Below are 21,318 nucleotides of genomic sequence, written 5' to 3'. Positions count from 1 at the left end.
GTCTTTTGTTATATCCAGTCTTCTATTGAACCCATCCAATGAGTTAATTTTAGATACTGTTTTTCTTAATTTCATATATTATTTTTCTAGGATGCCCATTTTTATCTATCTATCTGTCTATTTATTTATTTTTATTTTGTTAATCCTTACCTGAGGATTTTTTTCATTTATTTTTAGGGAGAGTGGAAGAGAGAGGGAAAGACAGAATGGTTGCCTCCTGCATGATCCCTGACCAGAGCCCCAGCCTGGGAGGAGCCTGCAACCAAGCTACAGGCCCTTAACCGGAATCAAACCTGGGACCCTTTGGTCCACAGGCTGATGCTCTCCACAGGCTGATGCTCTATCCACTGAGCAAAACTGACTAGGGCTCCATTTGATTTGATTTTTATATAGATTCTAGTTCTCTCATCCATTTCCTCCTCTTTAAAATTCTTTAACCAATTAATCTGTTATTTTAAATGTCTTACTTACAGAATCCAATAATCTGGATCATCTGTGAGTCTGCATCTATTGTCTTTTTTTCTCTTGAATATTGAATACATTTTTTGCAACTTTTCTCATGTCTAATAATTTTTTTATTTTATATCAGACATGGTGGATGAAAGAATCTTACTAGTTCTAGATTACATCTTTTTCCAGAGAAGATTTACTCCTTTTTCTCTGTTAGGTATATATAGTGAGGAGATGATCACTTTCACTCCATTGGGAATTGAGCTAAGTCAAGGCTAGGTAGCAGTTTTAGGAAGACTCAATCCAACTGTGGTTGTCCATGCTCCTCAGGCATGGTTCTCCTGAGTTTTGATTGAAAAACTTAAGAGGATCTTTGTCTCCTTAGCCCTGACAAACTGTAGAGATTAAATTTTCCCTTTGGAGGTCTTAAGATTAGCCTCCTGCCCCTTAATTTCAAATTATTGAAGCTGTCTTGAGGAGAAATCTGGTTATGTATTTGAGGCAGGATTTCTACTCTAGTAACACTGTGAAACTGGAGACTTTGCCTGTTAGGACCCTTCAGCCTTTCTCACACAGATCCAGAACTGAACAAATGGGAGTATTTCCCATCTGTCACATTAACCTCTGCATGTTCATCAAAGAGCTTTGCTGGTTTCCTTTCCTGAGTAAAAATCCTTTCTCTCAGCAAGTCTCAGCGTTATGAGCCCAGTGATTATCTGCACCTCAAAAGGGCTCTCTTATCCTTGAGTCCCTTATAGTCTAATGGAAGCTTCATACTTTTTTCCTGCATAAAACATAGAAGATGGGATTTGCAATTTCATAATACACATCATTTTCATGTCTGCATCTATTCTCCTCATGGAGTCTTCTGTTTCAATATTAAACATTTTTTCTGCTTCATGAGAAAAGTAATTTTGGTAGTAAGTATCTACTGACTCATTACAATATTTCCAAAGGAGGAAAATGGGAATGCTTAAACAATGTGGTCTTTTTCAAAATATTTTCATTGCATTTTGTTCAGTTTTTCAATTTTAATTTGTCTAGAAAATACTTTGTAGGTAGATGTTAATGGAGGCAGTTTCAGTTGGTTTAAAACTGTCTCAGATGGATTCCTTATTGGACACATTTACTTCTCTTTTCTACTAAAATGAGGCATGACTGTCATTACAAATCCTCCCATTTGTGAGGAGAATTTGCTCCAGAGAATTCTAGTACCTTTAATAGGCAGCATTCATATGGTTTGCACATGTAAAAAAAAGAGAATGAGCCCCTCAAATTATTTAAATTGGAACCATTTCATTGTTAAGGAGCAATTCCGTTGTTAATTTTTCTTAGAAACTGTGTAAGACCTGTCCAGTGCCGAGAGCCCCAGGGCTGGTGGGAGCCCTGATTTCTAGTGTTGGCTCGCCTCCCACAAGCCATTTGTCCCAGGAGAGACTTCTTTTTTTCTCATCCTGAGAATGAGGACATTGAAATAGTTGAATTCTAATTCTTTCCCTCTTTTCCCTTTGGATTTTAATAATTCATCACTTGAAAATTAAGATTGTAGTTACATTTAAAGAGACTATATTGCCAGGATCAGTTAAAAGAATAAAACTATGCAAGCTTCTTTTGACCAATAAATTTTCTGTCTGTGACACCAAATGGGAAATCTTTGACACTATGTGTTAGTGTCGAAGAAACAATTTTTTAAAATACTGTTTTGAAGTTCTAAGTACATGTACATGAATTCAAGTCCCAGGTTGGTTGTTCATCTGCTTTGGGACCTTGGGCATATCATCAATTTCTATAAGCCTCAGTTTTCCCAACTAGAAAATAATAGAGTAGTACAGTAGCTATGTCTATTTCACAGGGCTGAGGATCAACTAAAAACATTCATGAGTGAAGGCTCTTTATAAATAAAAAAGAGCTGTAAAAACATCAATTATCATTAGGACTATAATGACACAGCCTTTGTGAGCAGTAACCATCTGTTTGTTGTGGCTGTCACTATCAAAAATGAAATGGGAAAACAGCCCAAGGGTATTTCATTTATATACACCTTGACTTTTGTTCCCACTTCCCTTTTGGGGGGTTGGGTAGGTAAGCTGACACTGTATTTAAGATATAAGTACATTCCCCAAAGCCACTGAAATATAGAGCTGGAAGGGACAATGGGGTTATTTTAGCAAATCCCCCTCTTTTAAAGATGCAGTTTAGGAAGTGATACTGACTTACCGAAGGTAACGGAGCTGCTTCAAGGTAAAACCAAAACTAAGATCAGTAACTGTTCGCAGTTTAAACCCTGATTTGTGCAATTATGTCTCCAAATTTGGTTAAGCACTAAAGTAAATAACGATTTATTTTTTTTCTTTAAGACGTTGGGATTCTCCATTTCCCTCCTCCCAAATTTTCTGACATAGTTTGCTTATCTCATATTTCACAGCTCCCACTTGCATTCTGGTGGTGGTAACCTCTCCCGCCAGAGAAGACTGTCCGTCACCTCTCACCCAAAGCTACACCCTCCACCCCCACATGTGCCCTTGATTCTCACCCTGCTTGCCTTCTCTGAGATTTATTCTAGCACAGCGGTTCTCAACCTGTGGGTCGCGACCCCTTTGGCGGTTGAACGACCCTTTCACAGGGGTCGCCTAAGACCATCCTGCATATCAGATATTTACATGATGATTCATAACAGTAGCAACATGACAGTTATGAAGTAGCAACAAAAATAATTTTATGATTGGGTCACAACATGAGGAACTGTATTTAAAGGGCCAGAAGGTTGAGAACCACTGTTCTAGCAGTTATCTGTGTCCTATATTATTTTTCATTCTGCTGGCTCTTCTTGGCCTATGAAGGTGCCTAAGTTTGCTGTAGAATTTTCTTTTTACTTCATCCTACATACTGCTCTTTTTAAACACGTGGCTACTGGAAACAGACATGGGTAAGCAAAGTCACCACTTTCTCAACTTCCATTTATTTTCTTTTCTTTTACTTCATTGTTTTTTATTGTGGTAAAATACACATAACCTAAAATTTTCCATCTTAATTATTTTACATATACAGTTTAGTAGTATTAAATACATTCACATGGTTGTGCAGCCATCAGCTCCATCCATCTCCAGATCTCTTTTCACCTTGAAAAACTGAAACTTTGTCCCCAATAAACAATAACTCCTCATTTCCCCCTCCCCTGAGCCCTGGCAACCACCATTCTACTTTCAGTCATTAAGGTTTTTCCATGTATTCCTTGTGCACTATTGTATTCGCACAGTGACAAGTGCTTGGTGGTAGCCCAGCACTCATCCCCTGCTCTGCCCCCTCCCCACTTGTTGCGCTTTGTTTTTTGACTTCTCTTGGAGAGAACCTGCTGCCCAGCTTTGGGGCACTTTTTCTTTTTTTCTTTGGTCTCTCTGATCCCTTCTTAAGATCTTCTAGACTAGCTTCCTCCTCCTCTTCTAATTTTTTAAATGATGCTCTTCTGCAGTGGAATTAAGCAACAACCCATGGTCATCTACCCACTCTCCCTGTATTTATATTCACCAGCCAGGGGTGGGGGCTCTTTCCACACACTCTTAACACACCGAGCCTCCATGCCTTCAGACCCTTCTCTTTTCTTCCTTCAACATTCAGCCCAAATGCCTTCCTCAGTGAAGCCTTCACTAGCAACTTCAGTTGCAATTCTACTGTTCCTCTACTAGCCCTGATTTCTTTTTTTTCTTTCTTTTATTTTATTTGTACATCACCATTTATCCCCACTATACCTTCTTCCACCTCCACCCCCCTTACCCCGCAATCACCAATGTTGTCCGAGTCCATGAGTTCTTTCTTTCTTCCCCCTTTTTGCTCAATCCCTCCACCCCCAACACTAGAGCTGTCTGCCTGTTCTCTATGAGCCTGTCTCTATTTTGCTTGTTAGTTCAGTTTGTTCATTAAATTCCATATATGAATGAAATCATATGGTACTTGTCTTTGAGTGGGTAAAACAGCTATGGTACGTTTACACAATGAAATACTATTCGGCCATAAAAAGGAAGACAATTTTATCCTTTGCAACAGCATGGATGGACCTGGAGAACATTATGCTAAATGAAATAAGCCAGCCAGAGAAAGACAAGCTCTGATTTCAATGTTATGAAAGTTCCACTTTGCCCTAAAGCTGATGTGTACTTCGGGGGCAGAGACTGGCTGATTCTTCCCTGTCAGACTTAGCCCTCACTGTAGGCCAGGGGTCCTCAGACTACGGCCCGCAGGCCACATGCAAATACAAATATTGCATTTGTTCACGTTTTGTTTTTTTACTTCAAAATAAGATATGTGCAGTGTGCATAGGAATTTGTTCATAGTTTTTTTTAAACTATAGTCCGGTCCTCCAATGGTCTGAGGGACCCCTGTTTAAAAAGTTTGAGGACCCCTGCTATAGGCCCTCAGTCAGAGCTGTATAAATGAAGGAGAGCATTCATTCAAGTATACTTCCTCTATACTAAGTGCTTTTCTGATTAAGAGACTGAAAATTGTTCAACCATAGGAAACATGAGTATACAATCAGTAAAGAGAGGTTCACATTGTACTTTCTTGTGTGGATCTATGATATTGGCCACTTTATTAAATATCATTATTTTACACAAAGTATCAGTGTGCTACATAGAATAATGGCCCTCCAGAGCTGTCTATGTCCTAATCCCTGGAACCCGTGAACTTGTTAAAGGGGAATTACAGTTGCAGATGAAATTAGGGTTGCCACTCAGCTGACTTTAAAATAGAGGTTATCTTAGAATTACAAGGGTCCTTAAAAGTGGTGCTGTAGGATAGCCTTATAGCTAAGTTCCTGGTCTGCTGAGGGTCTTAAATTGCCTTGAATATTGTCTTTGGTTAATGCTTCATTGATAAATTCCTTCTCTAACAGAGAACTGTATCAGTTTTTGTGATATTAGCTCTAGCGAAAGAAAGGCACTTTTATTGAATGCTTATCCGAGTCAGGTGTTTTACATACATTACCATATTTAATGTGCTAAATAACCCAAGAAGTGGATATTATTAAATCATTTTATGGATGAGGAAACAGGCACAGTGTTTAATTTGCACAAGGTCACACTGGTGAGCCACAAAGAGAAAAATTCTGAGGTGTGACATTTTAACTCTTGCAAGACATGCTCGTGGTTTATACTGTCTAATGTTATATTTCAAAATCTTGCCTTGAAATTTGAAAGTTCAAGATTAATTTGTAATTTGTATTTTATTGAAGCACTATGACTGACTGTAATAGGCATGTATAAAATAGAAGACAAAAATTAACCATAAGTCCAACAAAATCTTGATTACACTTTTGCATAGTTTTCAGTCCCTTTTTTGCATATGTATGTTGTCATTTCCCACAGCTGTAATCATAGTCATATTTTAAAATTATTATATTTTATTAAAACTTTTATTTTTAATATTTTTCTTTTTAAAAAAATATATTTTATTGACTTTTTACAGAGAGGAAGGGAGAGGGATAGAGAGTTAGAAACATCGATGAGAGAGAAACATCGATCAGCTGCCTCCTGCACACCCCCACACTGGGGATGTGCCCGCAACCAAGGTACAGGTCTTTGACCAGAATCAAACCTGGGACCTTTCAGTCTGCAGGCTGACGCTCTATCCACTGAGCCAACCGGTTAGGGCTAAATTTTTTCCTTTTATTGAATTTGTTGGGGTGACACTGGTTAACAAAATTATACAGGTTTCAGGTGTACAATCCCACAACACATCATCTGTACACTGTATTGTGTGTTCATCACCCCAAGTCAAGTCTCCATCAATCACCATTTATCCCTCCGGTACCTCCTCCACCTCCCCCAACTCTACCGCTCCCTCAGCAATCCCCACACTGTTGTCCGTGTCTATGAGTTTTTTCTTTTTTCTTTTTTTGCTCAGCCCCTCCACCCCTAGTCCCCCAACCCCTCCCACAGCTGTCAGTCTGCTCTATCTATGAGTCTGTCTCTATTTTACTTGTTAGTTCATTTTGTTCATTAGATTCCACATATGAGTGAAATCATATGGTACTTGTCTTTGTCTGACTGGCTTTGAAAACACAAAGTGTCCTTATAATTATTATCTTGAGTAAACAATAGGTTGTTTCCAATTGTTTTAATATTAAAAGTAATGTTGAAAGAACAATCCCTATCTGGGACATGCTGTTCTCTTGGCGGAGAGAAGGAGCACAATCCCAACCTGGCGGAGAGAAGGAGCACAATCCCAACCACACAACATAGTTAAAACTTACATTTTCATTAAAGTGTGTCACAGGACCAAACCCAAAGTCAGCTAAGTGAAGACATGCACTTTCCCCCATGATGAGGGGCAGGATGAGTAATTCTGTTATAGAGAGGGAGAAATAGTTGGGAATAATTATCCCATCTACCACTGAGAGGGGGGAAAGATGATTACAGGTAGAACAAAGAATAGAAACAAGAACTAGCACATATAGACAGGTAGGTAGGTTTTGAACTTAAATTCTGACCTGAGCAGAGGCTCTTTCTTTTGGTGCTTGCTCTTTGAAATGGAAAAGGAAAAAATTGTGTATGGAAAGCATGTTGCACGTTGCTTGACTTGTTAAATATCGGGCTCCTTGAATGATGCAATTTTGCCATGGTACTCAAAATGCTATTTTAGTGGCTCTGTTTGGATGCAACTTGACTTTCTTTGGTTTTGACTCAAATACACACAACAATGTTGATTTTCTAGTCATTAAAGAAAAGATAGGTTTAATTTCTAGATTATTCTCCTGAAATGCTATTTAAAAAGTGCATAATCACCAGGGAGCCAATTCCCGATCCCAAGTCCCAAGGGGTGTGGTAAGAGTAGGAATCAACATTTCCCAGGTTATCATTTATCTTTGTTACTTAAAGGGGTGGTCCAAGGGCCATCAGCATTCCCATCACCTGGGGAGCTTGATAGAAATGAGGCATCTTACACTCCCCTTCAGACTTATTAAATCAAATTCCGCATTTCAAAAACATCCTCAGGGGATCTGTATGTACATTAAAATCCAAACAGCTCTGATAAATGTTTCTTAGAAATGCTGTTTCAAAAAATAAGTTTTCTTTTAAAATTGTTTCCCTTTCCATTTGACCATGATTAAGACATCAGTAATATTTAGGTAATACTTTAAAAAATCTTTTTTAGTACATACAGTATTTAAAATAGGCATAGTTAGAACATTAATAATTTAGAATTGTTCTTTTTTTTCCCAACTTCTAAGAAAAACAGTTATTTTACCTAAGAGGTTTAGTCTTTTTTAAGCTGTTGGTCCTTGGCATTTTGCTTGTTTTTTTGTTTTTCTTTTAATTTCAAAAGTCTTATATTACAGATCAAACTCAAACAAAGTATTACAAGTAATCCAACATGTAATGGTTAAAGTCTTTGGAACAAAATGATCATTCTTAAACTAAAGAATCTTTTGTGCTACTTCTCCCTGCTCTTTGATAGTAATCTTGTTCTTGAGTTTCCTTATTGCAGATTGTGTGTCAGAGGATCCAGACACTGAATGAAGCAATGTTTAAAAATCTTTTACAAATTCCGAGATGCTCAACCAATGTAAAATATTTGTCTGGTTCTAGGGCAAACTACAGCCTGGAGCCAAATCTGTGCCTGTGTTTGTAAATAAACATTTATTGGAACACAGCCATGCCCATTCATTTACTTGATTGTCTATGGCTAATTTCATGATACAGTGGCCTGCCAAGCTTAAACTATTTACCTGTATGGCCCTTTACGGAAAAAGTGTGTCAACCTCTGGTATATATAACGAAGGATAACTTTTGTATGTGTGAAATTCTTGAGAAAGATGCCTAAAGAATCTTAATTTTTTCTTTAAATAGAAAAAGGAGCCAATCTAACATTTGCTAAGTTTTTATTTATTCTTTTCTTTCGAATTATATATTTGTATTAGGGCTGAGGATGAACACAGGTTAAGTTAACTTTGCCACTTTTTGGACCTATTTTTTAGTCTTTCAACCAGTTCTTTTCAAAGTCCTGAAGTTAATGCTGTCACCAGATGCTGACTTTACTATACAAATGCAGTAGGACATAAATGAATTGTGTGTACTTTTATATATTTTGTGAATATATACTATTTCCCTCCAACCTTAGTCTCTTCCTTCCCTGGGGTGCCTCCTTGTGGTGGGCTATGGGACCTTCACTGACAAACTCTTACATAGCTTAGTCATGGAGGAAAGTGAATCAGTAATGGCTGACTCATCCCATACCCTGCTCAGAGTAAGAAACCCTATCATATATGTATGAGAGATGAATCATTAGACAGACAACTTGCTGGTGGATACAAGTTGGAGAAAAATTCCATTTTTTATTCTCAACGCTTTTCCTTTAACTATAAATGGGTTTAGATTAAACATTAAAAAGAATGAATTACTCGTTAGGGCTTTTTAAAAACAATCTGAATCTACATTTTAGTTAATTTAATATTCTTCATACTTTTTATATAATTGTATAGATTTATAGTATTATAAATAATACTATACATATATATGTTTATGTATATGTCCACATCTTGTTTGTATATGCATGCATGTGTATAACTAAATCTCATTTTTGGTAAACCCTGATACTGAAAGAGATTAAGAGTAGAGGCTGTGATTGTACCCTTTACAGGCCACTTCTGTATCTGAACTCCCACCTAAGTGATAAATTTTTCTCAGGTAGGTGTTAATCCATCACTCATTTATTAGTCAACAAACAGGAGAATCTTCAGCAAAGAATCACATCTAGTGTTTTACTTTCCACTTAAGTTACTTCTAGGTAAAATATGTTGACAGAGCACAGGAATTCACCAAAATTTCATTGATCCAAATAGCTACAATAGTAACTGCTGAGTTTTGATGTAAAGACTAGAACATTCTCAAACTCCAGATAAAGATTATAACATTTGTTTGCAACTATTGTCAGGAAAACACACCTGTACTAAAAAATCAATTGTTCAGCTATACATGCTGGGACTTGATATCTTATGTTCCAAAATATAGTGATAATGAGCAAAGTTATGAATTAGCTTATTCTGTATACAGCTTTCACTAGTCTACCTGGATAAAGATAAAGGAAGATGTGCTATTCATAAGAATTGACAGATCTGGGATAGATTCAGCACAAATGGCACTTTAGAGACATTTGAAACTATGGCATTCAACAAAATGTTCTTATAGTTTAAAATATATTCATTCCAAAATGTTGCCAAGGATCTGAGTGCTGTGAACAGCTTGCAACTGAGATTTGTGTGGTTGCTATTCTAGGGCAAAAGTCCTAGAATAAGTAAATGGGAAATAATATCAGGGTAGGTAAATATTACTATAGTAACAACTTACTAAGAATAATGTTCTTTATTATCTATATAATAAAAGCCTAAGTGACCGTTAAGGCAGAATGACCAGAATGACTGGTCGCTATGATGTGCTCAATGCAGGAGATGCCCCCTGGTGGTCAGTGTGCTCCCACAGCCAACCTCCTGTGGCCCCTCCCCCCACCAGCCAACCTCCTGCGGCCCCGATCACCAGCCAGGCCTCACCAGCCAGGCCGAGGGACCCCACCCATGCACGAATTCGTGCACTGGGCCTCTAGTGTGGAATAATATAAAATGTTACATTTTGAGTGACTTTCTTTTTTTTTTATTCTTTAAAAAAAATATTATAATAAGTATTACAAAGGGTATTACATATGTGTCCTTCCCCCACCCTTGAGTGACTTTCTAATGCCTTGTTTAGTTCAGATAAAATCACGAGGAGGTGCGAAGCCCTGAGAGAAAGCAATGTCATTCCATTTGTTTTTCTTAGCATGGCAATACTAACATATACTCTTCAAATGAAATAATAGTATTCTGGGGAAGTTAATTATATCTTTTTAAATTCCATTATATAAAGTAACTCTTAATCATGAAATTCTTTAAACACAACCTGGATCTTTTGGGTTGCCTTTCATTTGACTTGTTTTCATTTTTAGTAGGGTAAAAAGGGCCACATAATTATGAAAGCCATTTTTTTTATAATGAAGTACGGACTAGTTTTTTGATCATTTTCTATTGTAGTGTTCTCAACCCTAGCTGCACATTACATCATCTGGAGAATTTTTTATAGAACTTCTGTGCTCTAGCTCAAATTTCTGATTCCTTTTTTTCAAGGTGGGGCATGGTGTGTGTGTGTGTGTGTGTGTGTGTGTGTGTGTGTGTGTGTGTGTTTAACTACCTATGAGATTGTAATGTGCAGCCAGATTGAGAATTACTGTTCTGGACCTTTAAGTCATTAATAGCTAACCACATGATACTATGATCTGTAAAATGATTTTTTAAATGTAAGTTTAGGTAGATGTAGTAGGTTTTGACTAGAGTGTCTGTCAGTCTCAGAGATTCCTCCATCTCTGAATTTTTGGGATTTGAATCCATATACCTCAGGAGATGTCTCATTTATTAGCCACCTTGATTGAGACATTTAACAAGGCAACATCTTTGTTATGAAGTAGTTGCAATCTGGTGGCGTTGGATGGGATATCTGAGTTAAAAGGTGGCTTCACTTAGGAGAATGATGGTCTCATCATTCTGCAGTGAAGAATTTCCATAAAACAATCCTGTGAGACTGGTTTTATTCCATCTGGGCAATTCAGAACACTGAGGATTAAAGAGGATACATAATTAGGAGGTGGCAGAGCCAGGATTAGCAAGCAGTCTATTTGTCTCTTAAACACATTCTTTTTCCATTTGATCACACTTTCTCACACATTGAGAAGATCTTCTATGGTCTTGGTTGCTTATGCTATGAATGCGCAGAATAAGATGGAATAAGGATGAGAGAGCTCATAGGCAGCTCAGACTGCCACGGTGAATACCTGTGTGTGTGAACACATTTGGACTAATTTGAATGAATGATCATTATTGATACATAACATGTATGTCCTTAATATTCACAGCTATAAAGGTTCTCTATTCTTTTCATGTAAAAGTTACATTGTGGTCATCTAACACAAGTAAAAGGGGTTTTTATAATTCTTTTTAAACAAGAACTATTGAAATAGCCTACTACAGTCATATTTGCTGACTGTGTTAAATGTAATTTATTAAGAGTTCAGTAAAACTTGTCATCTGATAATGATTTCAAGTGAGGTACCTTCTGATGGTCAATTTTTGGTAACTGAATGCCTTTCATAAGAACTTTATATGTCAGCACAAGACTGTAAACTTAATAAAAATGGGGAATTATCCACCTCCAAATTACAGCAAAGATAATTACAAAAGCAATTTCCATTTATTGACTTTCTGTTATATGACAAGATACTGCAGATATATTCTTTCTAATCCTCATGAGTTAAGTGGGATTCTTATTTTTCAGTAGAGAAAACTACACTTAGCTAAAAAACAAAAGAAACGTTCCCCGAACTTCGGTGATACTAAGTGGTGGAGCTAAGATTGAAACCCACGTTTTCTGACTCTAAAACCCATGCTTTTAGCTGTCTTGCTAGGGAGACTGTTACTCTGTTAGCAGTGTTTTTTAAAAATACATGCTTAGCTTTGTTATATTTAGTTACATTTTACTAAACTTCTTCAAAGTGATTGTTCCAAATTAGTTATTCTTATGTCTTAAAGATCCAGTTACCATATGAATTTCCCCCTTTTTAGCTGCTTCTTTGGGGATTTTAAGAAACATTTTATGCATGTATGAACATCTATGAAATGCAATATGCATACAGAAATGTGGTATTAGCAGTTTGCTCCTGAAAGAAGTACTATAAACAAGCACCCATCTAACCACCACCAAGGCCAAGAAATGGAATGATGCTAGGACCACAGAATTCCCTTCTTTTTTTACAATTATTATCCATTTCTCCCAGAATGAAAATAATTCCCTTGTTATGTTTTTTATTTTACTATCTAAGTATTTATTCATAAATTAGTTTTGCCTGTTTTTAAGCTTTATGTAAATGGATTAATACAGTATATATTCTTGCATCTGGCTTTAATTGCTCAACATATTCAGTAATGTCATTTCCTGCATAGCCATCTTGCACATCTTTTGTTAGATTTTTTCCATGTACTTGTTATATTTTGATGTTACCAAAATTGCATACTTTTCAACATTTTATTTCTTAAAAAGTGCCAATTTATTTTTGAGCTTTGTAATACTCAGCAATCTTGCTAAAAAAATTAAAAGTATAGTAATAGTGAATTCTTTGATTTTTCTATAAATTTAATCTTCTCATCTGTAAATGATATTGTCTTCCTTTTTTATCTTTCTATTTTTTTTTACCTTACTGTCATGGCCATGAGCTCTAGTGCAAATGTTGAGTAGAAGAGATGACGGTGGCCCTAGCTGGTTTGGCTCAGTGGATAGAGTGTCAGCCTGCGGACTGAAGGGTCCCAGGTTCGATTCCGGTCAGGGCACATGCCTGGGTTACAGGCTCCATCCCCAGTAGGGGGTGTGCAGGAGGCAGCCAATCAATGATTCTCTCTCATCATTGATGTTTCTATCTCTCTCTCCCTCTCCCTTCCTCTCTAAAATCAATAAAATATATTTTTTTTTAAAAAGAAGAGATGACGGTGGACATCCTGTCTCATTCTCTTTTGTAAAAGAGTGTTTTTGATGCTTTACCATTAAGTATTATGTTTATAGGTTTTTGGTATATATCTTTTTTTAGAATAGGAACTTCCCTTTTTTGCTAAGTTTTTTTTAAATCAATAGATTTGGCTTTTTCTGTATCTATTGAGATGAAAATATGATTTTTCTTTTTTAATCTACTGATATGGTAAGTTATATTGATTGACTTTAACAAAAATTTAAACTGTGGATTGAGTTAAATTCAGTTCCATTAGGATGTATTGTCCTTTTTAAAATGTGGGTTTGATATGCTAACATTTTAATATTTTTGCATCTCTGATTATGAATGAGATTGACGTACAGTTTTCAGTTCTAGTTGTGTTTTTGTATTTGCTTCAATCTAAACTCCAAGCTACAGAAAGTGCCCTTTGCTCCTGTTCTATGGCAGGGTTTGTATAATTTATCCTTAAATCTTTGTGTTAATTGTTAATTGTTTCCTTAAATTTTTGGTCGAACTTGCTGGTGAAGCCATCTGGGCATGCAGTTAATTTTTTTTTTTTAACCATGGGAAGGTTTTTAATTATGATTCCATTTCTTAAAGCATCATTCAATTTTTATGTTTCTTGTGACTGTTTTGATAAGTTCTATTTTGTTGTGATTTTTTTTCAATTTGTTCACAATTTTAAACTTTGGAATAAAGTTGATTAAAATATACTCTTTAATTATCTTTATCTGCAATTATGTCTGTTTTATTCATTAGTCTTCATCAAAGATTTAGCATGTTTATTAATCTTATCAAATGGACAACTTATGCCTTTGTTGATCTTCACTATTTTATGCTTTTTAATTTCTGCTCTTATTAATATTTCCTTCCTTGTTCTTTCTTTGGGTTTCTTTTGTTCCTAATGTCCTAATGAGATACATATTTAGTTTTGTTATATTTAGTTGTTCTTATTTTCTAACATTTATTTCTTATTCTAAGTAGCTTTGGCTTCATCCTTACAAGTTTAGTATGTACTAAATTTGTTACTCAGTTGAAAATATTTTTAAATTTGTCTTTCTTCTTTGATCCATGAGTTACTTAGATATCTTATTTCATTTTTAAATGTATTGGGGTGTATTTAGTTTTACAGGACAAAAATTTCTATATCCTTTAGTGTAGTTATGCTATAAATATATTTTTTTCTACTTTTTGATATTTGAAACTATCTCACCTTCATGCTTGATGGGAAGGTTCAATGGTTATAAAATTCTAGGTTGGAACTACTCTATTCATGTAGTTTCTTTTAGCACTTTGAAGATATTCTATTGCCTTCTGAGTTTAGTAATTTCTTTTTTTGGAGGGCTGGGGGGGAGTCAACTGTCATCTAATTATTGCCCCTTTGAATGTAATTTGCCTTTTTTCTCTGGCTACTTGTAAAATTTTATCTGCATTAGTTTTCTGCATTTTTCACTATGATGTGGTTAAGCATAGACTCCTTTAGTTCATCCTTTTGGGGGTTATTAGGGTTTCTTGAATCTTAGAAAAATGTATTTAGTGAATTTTGGAAAACTCTCAACCATTGGGGGAAGTTATTTAAAATGATCTGGGCCAATTACTGCATTTTTCATACAAGAAATCATAAAGGCAAGTATAGTTAAGTTGCTTGAATTTAAAGTTGTAATTAATTTGTTGTATCACAGTTATATTTGGTATGATTAAATGCATAAATGCCTATCTATATGTCTGTCTATGCTACAGTATTGCCAAACAATGGGGTCTCACACCTTAAGAAAATGATCTGTTATCTCTTTCTGGAATTTAGGCTGTGGATGGAATGTCTTGCAAATGGAGTTGACTTCATATTAGAATTACCTGCAAACTCCACAAACAGTAAGTAAAGTTAATAGTGTACTAGGTTTTTATGGCTTCTTACTTATGCCAGTTGTTTTCCATTTTAACTTTACTAGGGACATACTTAAGTTTGTTAATGTTTTATTGTATTTTTTATATTTTAATTTACTATTTTTTATACTTCATTCCCCTTTATTTTTGCCATTATAATGACAATGGAGTATTACTCTTTTAGCAGAGGAGGAGATGCGGCTAGAAAAGCATCAGGTGACCAGAGTTCTCATCTTTTTCCAACCTGTGGGAACTTAGTTTATTTCTGGGAGCCTTCGGTTCCTTTTGTTTCCTTTTATTTATTTTTTGTGCTACTAAATTTTAATATTATTTTACTTTTATATTAATTTTTTCAAATTACAGCTTACATTCAATATCACTTTGTTTTAGTTTCAGGTGTATGGTTCTTCACTTGTAAAAGGAGGGATTGGATTAGACGATTTTTATACTTGAGCCATCCATTTCTTAACAAAATTCTTTTCCTTGTGGGACTTATGTTATGAACTAAATGTTAGTGTCCCGCCAAAATTCATGTTAAAACCCTAACTCCCAGTGTGATGGGATCAGGAGGTGGAGCCTTTGGGGTGATTAGGTCTTTAGGGCTTTGCTCTCATGAATGGGATGAGTGCTTCTATAAAAGACTCCAGAGGGCTCCCTTGCCTCCTTTTTTAAAAAAATGTTTTTATTGATTTGGAAGAGAAAAGAGAGAGAGATGGATCTGCTGCTTCCTGCACTCTCCCTACTGGGGATCTAGCCTGCAACCCGGGCATGTGCCCTGATGGGGAATCTAACCTGCGACCTTTTGATGCATGGGATGAAGCTCAACCAACTGAGCCCCATTGGCCAGGGCTCCCTTGCCTCCTTTTAGGCCAAGCGAGGTTACAGTGAAAAGGTGGTTGTCAGTGAGGATGCAGGCCCTCACTAGACACCAGAGCTGCCAGCAGCATGGTCTGGGACTTCCCAGCTTCCAAAATGGAGAGAAATAAATGTTAGTTGTTTATAAGCCATCCAGTTTCTGGTGTTTTGTTATAGCAAAATGGACAAAGATAACATCCAAGAGGCAATATTGCATACTCAGTTGGATAGCTGAGTATGTCTCAGTTTAGCCATTCAAGCTAAAGCTGGACATTTGGGACCCATCCGTGCATAGATAGCATTCAAAATCACGAGCTCAAATGAAGCCACCAAGGGAGGGAGTTGTAGAAGAGAAGAGGAGCCAGCTAAGCACTGAGCCCTGGCACACCCTGCTGTTGATATTAAATAGCATAGGTACCAATAAGAAAGGCTGAGCAGCTGTAGCCAGGAATATGGATTAAGAACTAAGAAACCCAAGTATCTTGGGAATCAAGGATGAAAAGTGTTTCAAGAAGAAAAAAGAGTGTTCCATTGTATCAAATGAGGCTGATAGTGTGGGTAAGATAAGTACTCACAGTTTACTGTTGGCTGTAGCAATGTGGATGTCGTGGGAGACCTTGCCAAAAGCACTGGTTTGGTCAAGGGATGGTGGGAGGTGATCCGCTTTATTGGAGTTCATGAGCATGTGTGTGGGGGGCGGGGGAGGGAACTAGAGCTAGTATAGCAACTTTCTGAAGGAGATTTGCTGGAAATGGGAACAGAGAAATGGGGTTGTAACTGGAAGAGGACAGGTTCTCATTTTTGTTTTTTATTAAGGGAGAAATTGGGTAATTGTAATGATGTTTATATACTGATAAAAGTGGTCCAGTAGAGAAAGAAACATTTATAAGAGGAAATAGTGGAAACAGTTACAGAACTGATGTTTTTCAGGAGGCAAGAAGGATCTGGTACATGAGTGGGTTGGCCTTCCCTGAGAGTTCAGTATATTCATAGGAGAAAAAGTACAGTTTGTGGGCACATTGGAAGCCATTAGCACTAATGTCAAATATGTTCCATTCTCTGCCTTCTGGACACATGGTCCCTTATAGCTTGGCGGGGTCATGTAACTGACTGTGGCTAGTGTTAAGCAATACCTGTCATTTCTGTGCTATAGAGTTAATTGTCAGCAGGAAAATTTTCAAAAGTTATTCTTCCCTCTGCCACAGTGACTGGTAATGTTTTAGAACAGTGGATTTCAACCTTCCTAAAGCCGTGACCCTTTAATACAGTTCCTCATGTTGTGGTGACCCCCAACCATAAAATTATTTTCGTTGCTACTTCATCACTGTCATTTTGCTACTGTTATGAATCGTCATGTAAATATCTGATAGGCAGGATGTATTTTCATTGTTACAAATAGAACATAAGGAAAGCATAGTGATTAATCACAAAAACAATATGTAATGATATATGTGTTTTCCGATGGTCTTAGGCGACCCCTGTGAAAGGGTCATTCGACCCCCAAAGGGGTCGCGACCCACAAGTTGAGAACTGCTGTTCTAGAAACTGATTGCTCATCAGCCTACACCCCTGAGTAAGGAGACCATAGAGCAGATCCTCCAGCTGACCATTATAGACATCTAGTGTCCTTTGTTGTTTTAGGCTATTGTTATAGCATTAGCTAGCCTATCCTGAGTGATATGGGTACAGATGTATATAGAAGGACAGATGTAATGGGGGGGGGCTTATGGGATGTCTGTCAGGGTTGCATGTAGTTTTTCAGTGAAATAGGAAGCTGGGAGTGAGGATGGGGGATGAGGCATTGGAGATTTGAAGAGAGAGCAAATGGGATGAAGTAGTCATTTGGGAAAATCGGAGAGTAACTGAATCAGCAAAATGTATCATGATTATCAGATAGCACGCAGGACCCCTTTGAGGTTGGTGGCCATGATCAAAGTGAGTGTCCGTGTGGGTATGTTTTTCTCCAGTAGCTGTTGTCTGAATGAGAATACACATGATGCAGACAAAGAACTGGATTTAAAGAGGGGCTGGGTTTTGCCAGAAGAGGATGACAAAGGGAGAAATTGGAAAGGGAGTAGAAGATACATACAAGAGAGTATTTAGCATATTCTTTTAGGACTTTCAGCCTCAGGGCAGTTGTCATTGAAGACTGAGAGACATAGTAAAGTCAAACTCCTGTCACGTAGAGGGTGGTTTAAAGTTTACAAAGGCACTTAATTTTGCACATGGAAGAATATGAGAAAGGGCAGATGGTACATAAACGTGCCTCTTGTGTGCACGTTTATACATTGTGCCCCAGGAAATTACTGCCATGGTGGGCGATGGCTCTCCCTTTCCTTCCTCCCTTCCTCCCTTCCTCCCTCCTTCATTCCTTCCTTTCTTCTCTCTCTCTCTCTCTCTCTCTCTCTCTCTCTCTCTCTCTCTCTCTCTCCCTTCTTCTTACATGTACCCATCATCTGTGGTTTAAGCTTAACCATGATTTGCCTTGTCCTTCTTTTATCTTTGCTTCTTTTTCCTTTGTTTCATGGTGAGGTTTGCCCCTCTCTTGGGAAGTTGGGGAGGGAAGAGAGAATGGGAGAATGGGTGGGGTGGGATACCACAATTCAGAATCAGACCCAGGGGTTGGATCAAATCACCTCCCTTTAGAAGTATGTAATTCCCCTAGATAACCTGTGAATTCTCCAAGTTATAACTGATGAAATTGAAGCCTAGGGTTACTTGTATTATTTAAACAATAATGGGCAATTCTTATAATCATCACACACCCTGCTCTTTTTCTGACACGGCTTTTTCCCTTCTGTATAGGAAGTGTTGGCTAATAATGGTAGGCATCGTCCCCAATTCTTCCAGTTGGTTTTAGGTGCACATTGTGCCTCTTCCAGACCACTTAGGTCTAAATAATGTCCCCAAGGACATAAATCAAAGCTTCCATTCTTTCTTTGCAGTTTCTAGGTGACATGCTGATTCTAATTCTGGAACTGCTTATAAGGATGACCTGTATTGGTGTCAGGTCACTAGAAAGCTGAGCGTCCAGATAGTTAAATGTGTCTCTTTCTTTAGATAGGAACAGGAAAGGGCTGGTTTGAGGAGGTCCTGCTATCTGCTTTGGTACTGAGCTTGAACCCTGGACTGAGGATCCCAGGTGACCATTATCATCATTATGTGCCCCCTACCCCCTGATTTTTGGTGAGGAAGCTCACCAGGAGGCCTTTGTGCAATAACAGAGAGAAACAATACGAGTTGGTCATGCAGCTGGTGTCATGGATGGCATCAGGAACCTGGTATTGCCCATGAGGTGGGAAGGGACAGATCTTGCCACTGGGGGAAGTTATCTCTGGCCTCCAGGAGTCCCTAGTACTCTTGTCAGCACTTTCTTCTTGGTGTCACTACCATCTTTGATACTTCTTATTAAGAAAATGAACATCTTGCCCTAACCGGTTTGGCTCAGTGGATAGAGCGTCGGCCTGCGGACTGAAGGGTCCCAGGTTCGATTCCAGTCAAGGGCATGTACCTTGGTTGCGGGCACATCCCCAGTAGGGGGTGTACAGGAGGCAGCTGATTGATGTTTCTCTCTCATCAATGTTTCTAACTCTCTATCCCTCTCCCTTCCTCTCTGTAAAAAAAATCAATAAAATATATTTAAAAAAAAGAAAATGAACATCTTTGAGAAAGTGAGATCTTCAAACCCCCTCGAACCATACCACGTAAAGGGTCATTTACTAGCAGCTCCTATGGGGACGATGGGTGATGAAGACTGACAGGGCCAGGCCTTGCATAATTCATACTTTAAGCTCCCGTCTGCTTGATGGTATGTGAATTTGGGGACTTTGGAGAATTTTCTGATTTCAGCTTGGGACCACAAATTATTGCTTGAGCCATAACCTTTTACACTGCTTGGTCTCCTCTCTTCTTTGTTCTTCATATTTCCACCAGAATGTGCCTGGCTAGGTACTTACTTCAGCCTTTCCTAGGCCATTAATCCCCTCTGAGGGCTCTCCCAGGATAAAGCCTGACAGGTTTGCTGTTTTCTGATTTTTTTTATCTTCTTTACCTCTAGGACAGTGCTCCATGTTAATGACAGTGGCGCCAAGTACAAATTAATTGAAATGAGGCAGAAGTAAGAAAAATGATGGTCTGCCCATATGAATTTCAGAAACTTTTACTTTTTTTTAGTAGACTACAGCTTGTGGAGGAACATGCAAATCACATAGAAACCATGCAAATAGATTTGCTTTCTTGTTTGTTACTTCACAAACCTGAATAATGCCTCTAGTGAAATTCAAAGGAGACTGTTCTGAATCATAGATCCCAAAAGCCAAGGAGTCATAAGCTACTGGGAAATTAAGTTCCATAGTACCTACTTTTTAGTCTCTAAGGCCAAGTTATAGGCATGTTCATTACATCTCTATTACAGAGGAAACAGTCTTGGGCATTCCACTTCATTCCCTTATGTCATTCTTACAGTGGAAAGTTGAAATCATGAGCTTTAGAAAATGTAGTTTCCTTTGAGTTTAGCCTTTTCTGAAAGGAAGGCTGGATGAATAAAAATTTGCCCTGCCTTTTTACTCTGTCAACTCCAGAGTTATTTTTCTTCTTGGTGCGGGAACCATTCATGAAGTCCCAGTTGCTCCTAATGCTTGTATGCGCCATCTCCACGTGAATTATTCATTTTGCTGCCTTTGTTATAATAGCCACAGTGTTCAGTCTGTAAGACTGTCTTGTGATATATCCTTCTTTTGCTAAAAGGCTACATATCATCAGCCTCATTTGATTTAGAAGCCAATTCAGCATACCACACATACCTTCAAGACGAATGTCAGGATCCTTCCTGCTATGAAAATGTCATGCGTGCTTAACATGACAGTTTGTCACAAGTGATGGCTGATAGTTTCAAGTGCTTTATAATTACTGTTCTTGAATCTTCAAAGCAATTTAATTTGAGGATTTTCACTTTCAATAAGAAAAAACCCCTCAAATATTTGTTTTGGTTTTTAATTCCAAAACGTTGAATTGGAGATTTAGAGTATCCAAAATGTAGAGGGAAGGTAACGTGTTTAATTGTGGTGAACATAAAACTTACCATTTTAACCATTTTAAGTGTATAGTACAGTTGTGTTAACTGTATTCACATTGTTGTGCAACAGATCTCTAGAACTTTTCCATCTTGCAAAACAAAATCTATACTAGTTATCTTACAATATATCCCTTTTCCCTTCCCCCTTCCCCAGCCACTGGCAAACACCATTCTACTTTCTCTTTCTAAGAGTTTGACTACTTTATATAACTTTTATAAATGGAATCATGCAGTATTTGTCTTTTTGTGACTGGATTATTTAATTTAGCATATGCCCTCAAGGTTCATCCATGTGACAGGATTTTTTTTAAGGCTGAATAATACTCCATTGTATGTATATACCACATTTTCTTTACTCATTCATCTGTGAAGGTAGTGTCTTTCTGTAAAGTGCTCTTAGGAAAGCTTTTCTCCTAAGTGTGTGTACTTCACTAGAATGTCTAGAGGGAAGAGATAAGGGAAAAGTGGCAGAGAGTGGAAAGGGAGTTATTATAGCATGA

At 37.5% G+C, this 21,318-nt stretch overlaps 1 long non-coding RNA gene across 10 annotated transcripts in view; it reads left to right on the top strand.

Annotated features, from left to right (window-relative positions):
• LOC102431266 overlaps positions 1 to 21,318 on the top strand; it is an 87,844-nt gene that overhangs the window by 12,498 nt on the left and 54,028 nt on the right. For all 10 annotated transcript variants that reach the window (XR_002829738.1, XR_001348626.2, XR_002829735.1 and 7 more), the window contains exon 5: positions 14,810 to 14,877. This is a non-coding gene — a long non-coding RNA (uncharacterized LOC102431266). The remainder of the gene's footprint in view (positions 1 to 14,809; positions 14,878 to 21,318) is intronic.

The sequence above is a fragment of the Myotis lucifugus genome, unplaced genomic scaffold, assembly GCF_000147115.1.
Source record: "Myotis lucifugus unplaced genomic scaffold, Myoluc2.0 scaffold_76, whole genome shotgun sequence".
In the NCBI taxonomy this organism is placed as follows: Eukaryota; Metazoa; Chordata; class Mammalia; order Chiroptera; family Vespertilionidae; genus Myotis; species Myotis lucifugus.
Note: the sequence above shows the minus strand (reverse complement) of the source record. Positions and strands in the feature narration are given on the sequence as shown.